The 14,405-nt window shown below is 34.1% G+C and overlaps 1 long non-coding RNA gene and 1 pseudogene across 2 annotated transcripts in view; both read right to left on the bottom strand.

Annotated features, from left to right (window-relative positions):
• The window catches only part of LOC112826435 (uncharacterized), a 42,428-nt gene extending 28,231 nt beyond the window's left edge, over positions 1-14,197 (bottom strand). Inside the window, exons 1-3 of one of the 2 annotated variants that reach the window (XR_003208925.2) lie at positions 14,010-14,197; positions 12,782-12,847; positions 263-704 (exon numbers count right to left, since the gene is read on the bottom strand). This is a non-coding gene — a long non-coding RNA (uncharacterized lncRNA). Of the gene's footprint in view, positions 1-262; positions 705-12,781; positions 12,848-14,009 lie in introns of those variants that run through there. The other variant, XR_012381011.1, reaches the window with a different exon arrangement.
• LOC141374250 (small ubiquitin-related modifier 2-like) lies at positions 10,142-10,811 on the bottom strand (annotated as a pseudogene).
• Positions 14,198-14,405: the final 208 nt, after the last annotated feature.

Below are 14,405 nucleotides of genomic sequence, written 5' to 3'. Positions count from 1 at the left end.
GTGCCTTCTCAGCCTGGAGTATACTTTACTGTCCCTCCTCCACCTTCTAACAACCTGTCATGTTGGATAATCCAATGACCTAGCTAACTAATTACATCTGCAATGACCCTATTCATAAATAAGGTTACATCTCAAGTACTGGTGGTTAGACCTTCAAGATATGAATTTTGGGGGACACAGTTCCACTCATAACGCTGGCCCATTATTTATGCAGTGGTCGGTTATGGCTCCCTTTGATTTACTCTGCAACCACAGAGTCCTACATTTTTATACCTTTGTTACTAGATGCAACATCTGGTAACCTCTGAATCATGGTAGGCATTTGGGAGATGAAAGCAGTTAGAAAAGATCCTAGTGTGAGTCAAGTCTGATAGTCCCCATCCAAGGAACTGCTTCACAACTCAGAGCTCAGTAGAGAACAGAGAGCATTTCAAGTCAATTATTGGGAAAGGAGTACTTGGCAAAATTATTTTTTGGTTGTTGTTGGAGTTTTTGTTTGTTTCATTTTTTGTTTTTGCATCTTAATTATGAACTTGAGGCATTGGGTCCTATAACTGACTGCAGAGTTACAGCTTAATCATATACAATGAGGTACGGCTGAATAGTAGAGCTGGAACCAAGGAAAATGTCATTAAATCCTTCCAAATGTCATCAAGACAGTTTTTTGGATCAAAGTAGATGGATTAAATGTTTCCTTCCTGCATCTGGAACAAAAGTACAAAATATAGCTTATCAGTGTCTCTTTGAATTACCATGTAATTCTACAAACACATCACTTTACCCATGTAACCCATCATAGGGCATTCACAATAACATTAGGACTTCGTAGGGACTACAAATTTGGCCTGTTAAACCAATGAGATATTTTTGGCTTTTGGCAGATGTCACTGTGGCTGTGTTTAAGAATTGCTTTGTCCTTTTACATTTCAAACCATTTTTTTAAAGGTTAAATAGAGAAAAACCTATTTTTGAGCCATGGTTCAGAAAACATTTTAAAAGATTGTTTTGAGGTTTTGTAGCTAAGTTGTACAAATCTGCTCTGATCCCTATTCCAAAAGGAAATTCATTCAGTATTTACTAGCAATTAAAAAGAGAATATTTTAAAATGCCAAAGGAATAAAAAACAGAGGAGGGAATGAGAGTTTTGTCTTTAGAGTAAGTATATTAAGATTAGAAAGTAAAAGTCAAAAGTTTGTAGGTAATTGGTAGAGAACAAGGACTAAGTAGGCTTTTAACTACTTTTTAAATTCTAACCTTTTCTATTTTATTTCCCTGCTCTGTTATTTTCTATGGAACTATGGAAAATACTTGAACTTTTAGGATAGCCTAGTCAAGCCAATCCCCCCATTCACCTGTGGAAAGTCACTAAAATTTTTGGTCAAAGTACTAAGAAGGACTAACTAACTTGTTTTGAACATAATATACAAAGTCAAGCCTATGTTTTGAAATAGCCAGTATCTTGGATTTAGACCCCACTAATATCATTTTTTCCCATGGGTGCCAATTGTTTTAATCAGAGCTGCCCAATACTTTATTAAATTTAGCTGTAGTTGGTCTACAGTGCAGTTTGGGAGATTTTGACATTTGCTGTCAGAGATTTAAGGTGTCACTATGACAGCGACATGAAAAGTTGGCAACACAGAAATAGGCAGTGGCTTTTAAGCTTTTGTGTCAAAAGAAACCAGGCTAATAATACTGGAAAATAATGGGTATGAGAAGAGGATTAGGAGAAGGGAGCTCATAGTATAAGTAGATAAAGACACCATGGAAAAATGACAAAGGGCACAGGGAGCCTTCACAGAACAAGACAGGACAGAAGTCTTAGAGGAATGCAAAATGAGATAGCATGGGGCTTTATGAAAAATGACTGAGAATGTTATAATGTTAAAACTTTTCATACATTTAATTAATAATGAAAAGATTAGAGAACTATTTACAATTGTAGAAAAGTAAGTAAGTAGTCCTTTTTTTGTATCCAAACGAGTACAACATACTATATTTCTCCCAGGAGGCAAAGGGTCTCTTTAGAACATAGAGAGATGGGCTGCTCAGCAGTCGTTTAAAGCTTTTCAACTGCAGAAAAGAAGAGAGAAAACAAGGAGAAATTCAGGATTGGTAAATGCCAAGAGGGAGATGAAGACAAGGAAATAAAAATTTCCCAAAGGCATGTTTTAGTCAGGGAAAGAAGTCACATCCTTTAACCAACTTTTCATAAGTTTTAACTACAGTTCATGATTTTAAAATAATTGTTAATTATTAAAGGTTCTTCTGGGCAGATTTTGTGTCTTTTCTATCAAATTTCATTATCTTATATTTTGTACTAAATATTTAACAAGTCAAGTTCTTTAACATTGATTTTCCTTAGATTTCTCACCTATAAATGTAGATACTACTAGTAACTAGCTGTTAGTGTTGATGAAATGGATTGTTAAAGAAGCTTCAACTCAATAAATACTCATTGAGGAACAGGAATAGCTGTTACTATCCATAACAATGAAATAATTTTTATGTGAATTAAATAAACAAAAAATATTGCCACCATCTTCCAAATTGAATGTGTATGGGGGGGGAGGCATCATTTGTATTTTGGGTTGTCGGAGGATGCAATGAAGACGTTTTAAATCTATACTTTAAAATTGCATGCAGTATCTTGTCTAAAAATTATTTTCTGTCATCTTTTGTTTATTTTAAAGGCTATTTTAGAATGCAGTTTATATTAAAGATAGTTTGAAAAAGCCTCTGTAGGCATATGATACTAAGAGAAATGTAAGGCAATATACTCACGCACAAACATAGACACACATATGTGCACACACACCCTAGAAACTATTTAGTAAAATATCTCACCATTAAAAATGTCTTTTTACCTTTAAATATCTTTTAATCTATTTTGAAAACATCTATTTCAACAGTGGGAAAAAATCCACTTTTTTGATTGGCAAAGGCAATCATGTTTGTTGGGTCAAAACAGTTTGAAATAGAATTTTTGATTCTGAGGTCCTTTAACAAGGATTAGGTGTTACTCATCTAGTATACTCCCTGGCTCATTGTAGGCATTAAATACGTATTTATAAATCAATATATGAACCAATCAATATATGAATGGAAGAATTAAAAGCAAAACGCTAGAAGCAGAAAACCACAAAAGGAACAGAACAGTGACCATACACATCCTAATTTTCCCCCAGTTGTTTTTCTGTTTACTACTTTCACAGGGAGATCCTGGGGACATATTATTAGAATGCTGAGAAACTGTTTCTTAAGCAAGAAGCTTGTCACTCTGAAGACTGTAGTGGTAGTTTGCAGCTTCGAAGCTTCGTGTGCTTTGATGATTTGAATCAAGGGCACTGAAAAGTAAATCTAAGCCCACACTCACAGACCAAAGGGTTGTAAGAGGACTTAATAAAGGAAAAAAGCACACATTCAATTCTTAAAAAAAAAATTAGACAATATGTTTAAAAATATAGACTATATATGTAAATCTTAGAGTATAAACCCCCAAGTAGCAGGGAGATTCTTCACCCTTCTGTTCTTGGCACCTACATAGCATCTTGCATGTTTTTGTTTTTGTTTTTACTTCAGTAAGTTTTTGTGGAAATGAGTTAATGAATGAATTAATGATATTACAAAATGTTAAAACGTTAAGGAGTTATGAGTATCAGCTGATAGGGAAAAGGATTGACATAAGTAAATTTCAAACTGTGCACAAAAAGAAAGGAAAGGCATTGGGCGAATATGAAGAAGAGTGACAAGAAGAGGTTATGAGCAGCATGGGATAGGGAGAGGGGTCTTTGGGTAGAGGTTTGGCCATATTGAGGCTTATTTTCTCTAACCAAAAAGTGATTAAGCAATTTGGGAGAAAGGGAAAATTTAAAAATCACAACGAAAGAAAGTTATGTATTATGTTCCTCTGCAGACCTCGTAAGAGAGCAATTTACTCTTGCATGTTCTCTAAATGTTTCTAAGAGAGAATGTTTTATGGGCCTACAGACTTTAGATTCCGTCCCATCTCTGAATCTTAACTAATTCACTTAAAAAACAAGATAGCTTTGTGTACCTGGCAAACTAAAAAGCCTTTTCTGCAATGGGGGCCTTTTGATTTGGAAATTTGAGATCTGGGTTGGTCACTCTCAAAATTAACATGACTGAAAAAGCCATTTTTAAAAAAAGGCAATTAGAATTCAAATAAAGGCCAGACTAGTCAGATCTCATTTTCTGTAAACTCTCAGCTTAACTCACTAGAAAAGGCTCAGTGGCAATACCACACGCTGGCAAGTTATGACCGTTACCAAGTTATGGTCAAGAAATTGGGGCTGTCTCCTTCTATGATGCACAGTTTTCCCCCTCAAATTTACAGCTTCACAGTAAATAAATGATATCATCATTAGTGTATGTAATAAGAATAAAAACCAATAAAAATAAGGGCTTAAAAGGATATTGGACTGACACCTTTGTTTTGCAGGTAAGTATAATAAGGATAAATGGCTTATTCAAGGTCCCAAAGATCGTCGAGGACAGAAATGTGAAAAAAACTCAAGACTCCTGATTTCTTTTTGTAACACACTTTCACTATATTATGTACAGAAACAATAGTTAAGTATGTGGACAACAAAGAGAAGGATGGAGTTGAGGTAAGTCCTTGAATAGCCTAAAAAAGTCCATTTATTGGATTTTCTAATTTTATGAGAACAGTCTTGTTCATCACTGTTATCTCCAATGAGTTGCACAGAATCTGGCACTGGTCAATATATATATTTTGAGATGTAATTTAAATATAATAATTTGTACAGGTCTTAAGCATTTGGCTTCATGAATTTTAGCCATTTTATTTAATCATGTACAGAATGTAACCATGTGTAGAAAAGATGTATTCCGTATATGAGTCCTTTGTCGGATATTTGTATTATGAAAACTTTTTTTCAGTCTGTGTCTTGCCTATTCTTTTTCTTATTAAGGTCATCTACACTATCCCAGAAAATTCCCTCTTGTCGTTTTAAGGTCAATCTCCGCTTCGTTCTCTCCACCCACAGAGATGACCACTTTCTGATTTCAGTTGCCATAAATTAGTTTTATCTATTCTTGGAAATAATATAAAGTAATTGAGTCATGTTTTTGTGGCTGGTTTTTCACTCCTCATAATGTTTGTGCCTTTATCAGTAGTTTCTCCTTTTATTGCATGACCATAACACATTTTGCTTATTCATTCTGTTGGTGGATATTTGTGTAATTATGAATATGAAAGTCGCTGTAGACATTCTTTTACAGGCTCTTTTTGGACCTTTTTTGGACATTTTGAACACATTTGCACACACTTGTTGGCCATTTGTATTTCTTTGTGAAGTATGTATTCAAGTCATTTACTATTTTGTAATCATTGACTGTTTTGTAATTGGGTGCACCTTTTTATTATTTGTCCTTTTCTTATTGTATTATAGGATTTCTCTAATATTCTGGATATGAGTTCTTTGTCAAATAGATGTATTATGAAAACTTTCTCCCAGTCTGTTTTTTGCCTATTAATTTTCTTAATGTTTCTTTCAATGAGATATAAATTTTAATTTTGATAAAGTTCAATTTATCTATTTTTTTCTTTTAGGGTTACTGATTTTTTTCTTTTAGAGTTATTGATTTTGTGTTGAAATCATCTTTGCCTACTCCCAAGGTTACAAAGATATTATTCTTATTTTTTTCTGTGCTTTATGAATTTAAATCTAAGATTCACCTCAAATTAATATTTTATTTATGGAGTATAAGGGTTGAGTTGATCCAATATCATTTAAGATTTTTCTTTCTTCCATTGAATGAACTTGGTGCCTTATCTGAAAATCAATTGACTTTATATGTGTGGGTCTATTTCTGGACTTTATTTTCCATTGATCTATATGTTAATTCTTTAAGTCAATTATTCCAGTCTGTTGTTTATTGTAGCTTTGTAATAAGTCTTGAAGTAGATAGTGTTAAGTCCTTTAACTTTCTTTAAAAGATTGTTTTTGCTATTCTAAATCCTTCTTATTTTTACCCAAATTTTAGAATCAGTTTGTCAATATCTTCAAAATAACCTGTTGGAAATTTGATAGATATTACATTAAGTCTATAGATCAGTTAAGAGAGAAAAGCACATCCTTAAAATATTAAATTTTGTCAGTAAACATAGGCATAGCTCTTCACTTATTTGAGTCTTTTAAATTTCTCAACAGTGTTTCATAGTTTCAGTGTGGACATCTTTCATCTTTTTCAGTAGATTGTTTATCTACTCAATATTTTTAATGATATTGTATATAATTTTACTTTTTTTCTAATTTTTGTTTGCTTGTATATAGAAACTCTAGATTTTTTGTGAATTTGAATTCTACAGTTTCACTGAATTTACTTAGCCCTAGTCCTTTTATAGATTCTATGAAGGTTTTCTATATTTACAATTATTTTGCCTGCAAATAGCACAGCTTTAATTATTCTTTTAGATTGTTAGGCTTTTATTTATTTTCCCTGCCCCATTGTACAGAAGGGAAACTCCAGGAAATTATAAAGTGGAAATGATGAGAGAGGGCATTCTTCTTTGGGAGAGTACTAGGAAAGCCATATTTCTATATCAATTGAGAGGATTATATGGGGGTTTTGTTGTTGTTGTTTTCTCTTTTTTTCTGTTAGTATGGTGAATTATACATATTTTTTCTAAACGTTGAGGCACTTTTGCATACCTGGGGTAAAACCCACCTGTTCATGATGCATCACTGTGTGTGAGTCCGCTTGCTGTACTTAGGTTGTTTCTGTGTTTTTAAGATTTTGCATCTGTGATCATAATAGATATTAGTCTATAGTTTTTTTCTTATTTTTGCCAGGTTTTAGTATCAGACCATATTTTTTGAATAGTATTTCTTCCTCCTTCCGTTTTTGAAAGAACTCATGTAGAATTGGCATTATACCTTACTTCAATACTTGATAAAATTCCAGTGAAGCCGTTTGAGCCTGAAATAACTCTGGGGGAAAGTTTTTGATTATGAACTCAATTTGTTTTATACTCATGGGGCTATTTAGATTGCCTATTTCTTATCTTATTACATCAGTTGAAATAAATGTATTGTTCAAGGAATGTGTCCATTTCATTTAATTCGTAGAATTTATTGGCGTAAAATTTTTTTTATCCTTTTCTTTTTCGCAGTCTCTAGTAACGTCCCTTTTCATTCTTGATGTAATTGTATTTTCTCTTTCTCCTTGATAAATCTTACTAGAAATTTGTCAAGCTTACTCATCTTTTTAATGATTCCACTTTCAACATTTTGATTACCTGTTTTTTTGTTTTATATTTTGTTGATTTATATTTTTGTCTCCATTATTTCTTCTATTTACTTTAGGCTTAATTTGTTCTGTTTTGTCTAGCTTCTAAAATAGAAGTTTTAGTTACTTATTTTTAAGTTATTACTCTTTTCTACTATAAACATTTAAACTCTAACTGTTCTTCTAATGTAGCTTTAGCTGCATCACACAGATTTTTAAATACTGTGTTTTTATTGTCATTCATTTTGTAGTCTTTTCTAATTTTCCTTTTGCGTTCTTGACTGTGGGTTATTTAGAAATTTGTTGTAAAATCCCAAATACTTTAGCATTTTTTATATAGCTTTTAAAAATCAATTTCTAATTTGATACCCTTATATCCAGAGACTATATTCTATATGATTTTAATTCTTTAATATTTTGGAGACTTTTAATAGCCTAGTTGGTAGTCTGTTTTGGTGCATAATTCATGTGCACATGTAAAGACTGTGTGTAGTGGTTGGGGTAGAATTATACCTATACAGTTGTTGGGGGATGGTTATGTAAAATCTCTGACCACAAACATGGACTTGTCCACTTCTTCGTTTAATCTGTCAAGTTTTGCTTCATGCATTTTGAAATCTTGTTATTGGGTACATACACTTTTAGAATTGTTATAACTTCTTGATGAATCAACCCCTTTATAATTATGAAATGTTTCTTTATTTCTCCAGTAATATTCTTTCCCTTGAAATCACCTTAGTCTGATATTAAGATAGCCAACCAATTTCTTAATCTTTGTGTTTAATAGTATCTTTAACACACGAATCTTGCTTATATAATTAAAATTTCTTAATCTTAGTGTTTCAGTGGTACTATTTTTACACATTTACTTTCAACTGCTCTGCCTTTACACATAAAATCTATAGAGTTATGTCTTTTTTATATAATCTTATTATCTCTGACTTTTACGTGGAATGTTTTGTTTAATAACATTTAATGTAATTATTGATATAGTTCTATTTTAATCTCCTATCTTCATATTTGGTTTTTATTTATCTCATTTATTAAACATGCCTCTGTTTTTTTTTTTCTGCCTTCTTTGAGGTAAATCACATTTTTTTTGTATTCCATTTCTACTCCTACTTTTAGTATTTACCTTTATATCTTTGTGTTATATTTTTATGCTTTATCTAGAGCAGTGATGTCTGAAATAACTGGAAATCTTCTTTATCTGTTCAATCCAATATGATGGCCACTAGAGATATATAGTTACTAGCACTTGAAATGTGGCTAGTGTAACTTAGGAACTGAATTTTTAATTTTATTTAATTTTGATTAATTTTTACCTAAATTTAAATATCAACTTGTAGCTACTGATTACCCTATTGGACAGTATAGGTTCAGAGTTTATAATATGAATCTTAGATTCATTATAGCCTAACTTCAAATAATATTATGCTACGTCACAAACAGTTTGGTGGGGTTTTTTGCCATCTTTATGCACTTCATTTCTTATATTTTAGTTCTACATTTGCTAAAAATCCCTAAATACATTTGATATATTATTATTATTTTCTTTTAACTTCTTGGCAGTCTTTTAAAAATATACATAAGATATAAATACAGATATAGGCTGAAACGTCTTTTATATTTTCCCAGATATTTACTTTATTTTATGCCTTTCATTCATTCCTGCAGATCTGGGGTTTCATTTGGCATCATTTCTCTTCATTTCTGAAGAACTACTTTTAGCATGTCTCATAGTAAGGGCTGCTGGAGGCAAATTCCCTGAAGTTCTGTTCTCTGAAATAACTTTATTTGCCCTCTCTTTTAAAGGAGAGATAGATGATCTATATATAATATTCTTAGGCTGACTTTTGTCTTTAGCACTTTATATTATTGCTTCGTCCAATAATATATTCTCTAATTATTTTTAGTGGTAAATCACCTATCATGCATATTGTACCATTGAAGATAATGTGTCTATTTTTTGCTGACTGCTTTAAATTATTAAATTTTGTTTCCAGCAATTTAACTATGAAGAGTTTAGGTGTGTTTTGTTTTGTAGTACTCTGCATGGGGTCCACTGAATATCAGATATGTGTTAACATCTTTCAATCATTTGGAATCATTCTCTGCTATATTTCTTCAAATATATTTTTTTTACCCTATTCACTATCTTCTTTTTCTACACTCATGATAGGTTTGATATTGTCCTACAGATCTCAAACACTTCTCTCTCTCTCTTTTATTTTTTACTTTTTTTTTTTTTGCTTTAGTTCGGATGCCTTCTATTGATTTGTTTTGTTTTGTTCATTTTAAACAAGAATTTTATTTAAATAACAAGATACTTGAATTGAAAAATATCTAGGAATCTTCTTTTAGATTAATTTATTCCTACTTGAGATAGATCATCCTACATGTTACAGCTGTGTACAAAAAAGTTATAAAATTGTCCTTGGTTTTATAATGATAAATGAAAAGCATTGAAATTCTCCAATCAAACAAAGTATGCAAGGATTTTTACGTTGTTCTTTTTTGTTTTGTTTTGAGAGCAAAATAACTCACTGAGATATAAAGATAGGAGCTGAATGCCACAAATGGAGAAAGGGATATTTTCATAAAATCAATTTTTCCCTATCTCATCTCCATTTGGTGCTGATCAAACCATATCACTGGCCATTTAGTTAAAAAATGCAATATGCTTGTGTATATTCACCAGTTACTTTATGTGCAATAAAGGAATGGGGAAAGGGAAAATGAAAGAATTGAGAGAACTCTACTGTAGTAATCAGGATGTGGTGGAAGCAAATTGCAGTTTTCTAATTTAGGTTGTCCTTTTGGTCTGGAGAAACAGAGTTCTGGAGTAAAGTAGCAAGCTCCCTTTCTAGTAAATACCTCCTGTTTGCTGCTGGAACGCATCAACTGTATCTTCATCCTCTATCTCCAGCTATGCAGGAATGTCTGTTTCATTGATTGGCTGCTCATCCCTTTGGCATCTGATTTGCCGCATTGACAAACCTCATTGACAAGCCTATTGTTCACAATAGGCTTTCATTAGTTTACTAAGTGCTGTGTGCCTCTTAATCTTTTTTTTTAATTTTTTATTGTTATGTTAATCACCATACATCATTAGTTCTTGATGTAGTGTTCCATGATTCATTGTTTGTGCATAACACCCAGTGCTCCACGCAGAACGTGCCCTCCTTAATACCCATCACCAGGCTAACCCATCCCCCCACCCCCCTCCCCTCTAGAACCCTCAGTTTGTTTTTCAGAGTCCATCGTCTCTCATGGTTCCTCTCCCCTTCCGACTTACTCCCCTTCATTCTTCCCCTCCTGCTATCTTCTTTTTCTTTTTTCTTAACATATCTTGCATTATTTGTTTCAGAAGTACAGATCTGTGATTCAACAGTCTTGCACAATTCACAGCGCTCACCATATGTGTGCCTCTTAATCTTAAATGACACTGCAGAACCATCCAGACTCAATACCTTCAAATTAACATGATCCTTGTTCCCAATCTTGACTCCTTCCTTGGGCTTGTCATTTGCCATGGCTTGTGCCACATTAGCCTCAGCTGCTGCTTCACAAAAGGGTCCAGGCCCTCACTTGAACCAGTGCACACAAGCAGCACCAGCAGCTCTATTGACCTGTCTTCTAGGATACTCATTCTTTTCAGATTCCAATCTGCTGTTAAGTCCATCTAACGAGTCCTTCATTTATGATACTGCATCTTTTCTGGAATTTTTTTCAATAGATTTTTGTTTAAAATGTTCTGCTAAAATCCCCCATCTCTTTACTCACATTGCCTACTTTTCCTACTTGCTCCTTTAGATTTTTGATTATACATATTTTATTTAAAATCTCTAATAATTCCGACATGTGGATCATCTCTGGGTCTGCTTCTCTCCATATATTTTCTTTTGGCCATGATTTATATATCTTATTTGTCGTGCAAATTTTATGGCACTGAGGATATTTTGTGTAAGGAAACAATACAAAAATGGATGTAAATCATATTTATTTCTAGAAAAGATCTAGAGTGGAGAGCTAATAAATCTGGTCTTTAGTTGAGATGTGTTTGGGATTTGTTGCAGCTTTAGTTTGACCACAGACTTTAAATGTTTTGGAAGTGGAATTAGAATGAAACCCTGCAGACTTGGGGTCTGAGCACTAGTGAGATCCATAGGTTTCTATGCTTCTCTGCCCAGCGCTAGCTTTTTAAAACATGAAGATTTCTGCTTTTATAGCACTACCAGCTCTTCATATTTCTAGGAAGTTTTCTTTGCTCTCTTCCAGCCATACTAAGACTTTGTATGCCCAGGAAGATCTTTCTCTTCCCAGAATGCCTCAAAGCAGTCCCTCTCAGAACACTGTCTCCAGCTCTTAGAAGCTGAAATCTTGAGTTGAAATTGATCCCTCTCAATTCTCCTCCCCTGCCTTCTAGCCTGTGGAGAACTGCCCCTAAACAGTCAGGAAAGACACAGGCAGTAGAATTGGTGAGTGAGTGCAGATTTACTCTGTAACTTCACTAGAGTCTCAGAATTTCAATCTTTCTTGGCAGCCCACATACAGGCCTTAAAATTTTGTTAAAGATTCTGCTGATTTTCTGTCTGTGGAGATAGTTTTCTTTTCCTGCTAGTCAGCCAAGGAGAGTAGCTTTGTACGTCTTTTCTCCTATGAAGTAATCGTCCCTGAAGTTTAGCTTATTTAAAGAGTTTTTCAATGTCATTTTTCTCAGGGGTTCAGGAAAATTAATTTAGTATCTCACATGATTTGTTTTGCTTGTTATGGTGAGAGTTACATTCTCTTATAAATTCGTACTTCATAATATTGAGTTCCCACGAGCTATGGGAACTCAATACATTTGTTGATGGAATGAAGGGATGCAGAAGAGCAGGCTGTCCTGTGTTAAGTTTTCAAATTCTAGGTCTGTTCCTAATTTGCTCCTTTCTATATTCTTAAGCAAGTTTTTTTTTTAACCTTCTGTTTCCTGACATATAAAAAAGGGATAGCAATGATACCCAATTTGTAAATTTTTTGAAGGTTACATGAGTTATATAAAGCATTTAGAGTGATGCCTAAAACAATAAAAAATTATATGAATGCCTGTTACTTTTATTTTTTTATTTGTAGTAGAGTTTTCTTCAGAAAATGTAGAATGTGTTCAAAAATCTCAGCAAGCTAGAGGATCAAGATAATTACCCCCCCACACACACACATGTTGAGGAGGGTGGAGTTAAAAACCACTACCAATTATTAAAACAAAAGGTATTTCCATAAATAGAGTAGTGTTTAATCAACCTGAATAACACTTTCAAAGTAACTGGTGAGTTAGGTGCTTCATCAGTGGAATTAGGCACTTAGTTGAGTGGGGGAGAAAATATGCTGTTACATAAATTAAAACAATTGAAGGGGTAATCAGCGTCTCTGGCACTGAGATATAACACTATCATTACTGGTCTGTATACCTCCTGGAGTTTATGAAATACCCTACAGGACAATGCACAGCTGATTCTCTTACCGTTCTTTATGCCATTCCTCAAGCAGCACTGGCCGACTGTGCCTTGTTCTCGGCTCCTGAGATAGTCTATAAATGAAAGAAAGAAGCTGCAGAAACCAGATGGAACATCTTTTTTAGCCTCCAGTTTTTCTCTCTTCTTAATCTCTCTCTTTAAAGTCTTTCCCTCTTCAAAATCTGTCCTCTTACATTTTATTATCATTGTGGTATCTTCCAGTTATCTTCCCATGTTCCCCTCTCCCTTGTTCTCATGTACCTCAAGTCAAAATAACAGTAAGTAATAATAATAATAGTACTCGTAGGCTATATAGATTAGGAAGATGAATGCATGGTATGCTTCAATAAGTGTATCTTTTTATTAACAATTATTCAAAACTCCAAAACTGTGTGAAAAAATTAGAAATGGAAAAGGGTCTTTAAAAATTAAAAGCAGGGCGCCTGGGTGGCTCAGTTGGTTAAGCGACTGCCTTCGGCTCAGGTCATGATCCTGGAGTCCCGGGATCGAGTCCCACATCGGACTCCCTGCTCGGCGGGGAGTCTGCTTCTCCCTCTGACCCTCTTCCCTCTCATGCTCTCTATCTCTCATTCTCTCTCTCTCTCAAATAAATAAATAAAATCTTTAAAAAAAAAAAATTAAAAGCAAAACCAAACCAAAACCCCAGAATCATCTAAGTCAGGTCTAGCCTGTCAAAATGGCAATCTGGAAAAACTGTGACTCTGATCCACAAACTATGTTTTCTCAGGCTATCCAGGGTCTCTCCAAATACTAAAAATGTGGTCAGTAGCAAGGTTAGCATGTTCTCCACCGCTGGGAGTATTGAAATACTCCATTTCTCTCAGCTTCATTCCCTCGAACACCCCCAAACAATATACAACTCTGTCTAGCACTCTCAATCTCTCTTTCACACACACACACACACACACACACACACACACACACACACACAACACTGAAAATAATACATCTATTCTGATGCACTTTCAGATCCTGTGACTGCTGGTTCAGGGAGGTATTTTTAGACAAGGGGCTCTTCCAGTATAAACAACAATTTATATGTAAGTCTGGCTCCATTCCTAATGAATTTGCTGAGAAACAAGGATTTTCAGAATACAGTATGTACATTTTCTGAAGGAAAAATTAAAAGTGGGCAACCTGTACTCCCTCCCATCTGCTCCTGTGCACTCTGCTAGGCAAGCAACCAATACCGGTCACAAGGTCTGCTCCACCTACCCTGCTGATGGATTGTTTTCTCTTTGCCTTGTTTTCAAAGTTGATACTCTCTGAGCCAAACAGGCAAGCAGCTGAGGTGGACAGAAGCACAACTCTGGAATACTGTAGATAATTGCCAAAAGCAGCTGAGTTTAGGAGACCCACCTGTTAATGAACAGCCAATTATTTATGTGCTTATAAATCACCTTTTAAATACTAACACACACTAATAAACTTTGGCTACTTGTTACCATGGTAACTGACTATGTCACAAAGGAGAAGAAGACTAGTGATATTTGAACAGTGGGTCAATGGTCCAGTATGTCCTGGGACTGCCATTTGTACTCCTTCACATGAAACTGTTATGTCTTGGGGCACCTTCGTGGCTCAGTCGTTAAGCGTCTGCCTTAGGCCAGG

Source organism: Callorhinus ursinus, unplaced genomic scaffold, assembly GCF_003265705.2.
Source record: "Callorhinus ursinus isolate GAN/ISIS: 27379988/994484 unplaced genomic scaffold, GSC_fseal_2.0 scaffold1, whole genome shotgun sequence".
Lineage (NCBI taxonomy): Eukaryota > Metazoa > Chordata > Mammalia > Carnivora > Otariidae > Callorhinus > Callorhinus ursinus.
The sequence above is the reverse complement of the archived record's forward strand: the minus strand, read 5'-3'. Positions and strand labels throughout refer to the sequence as shown.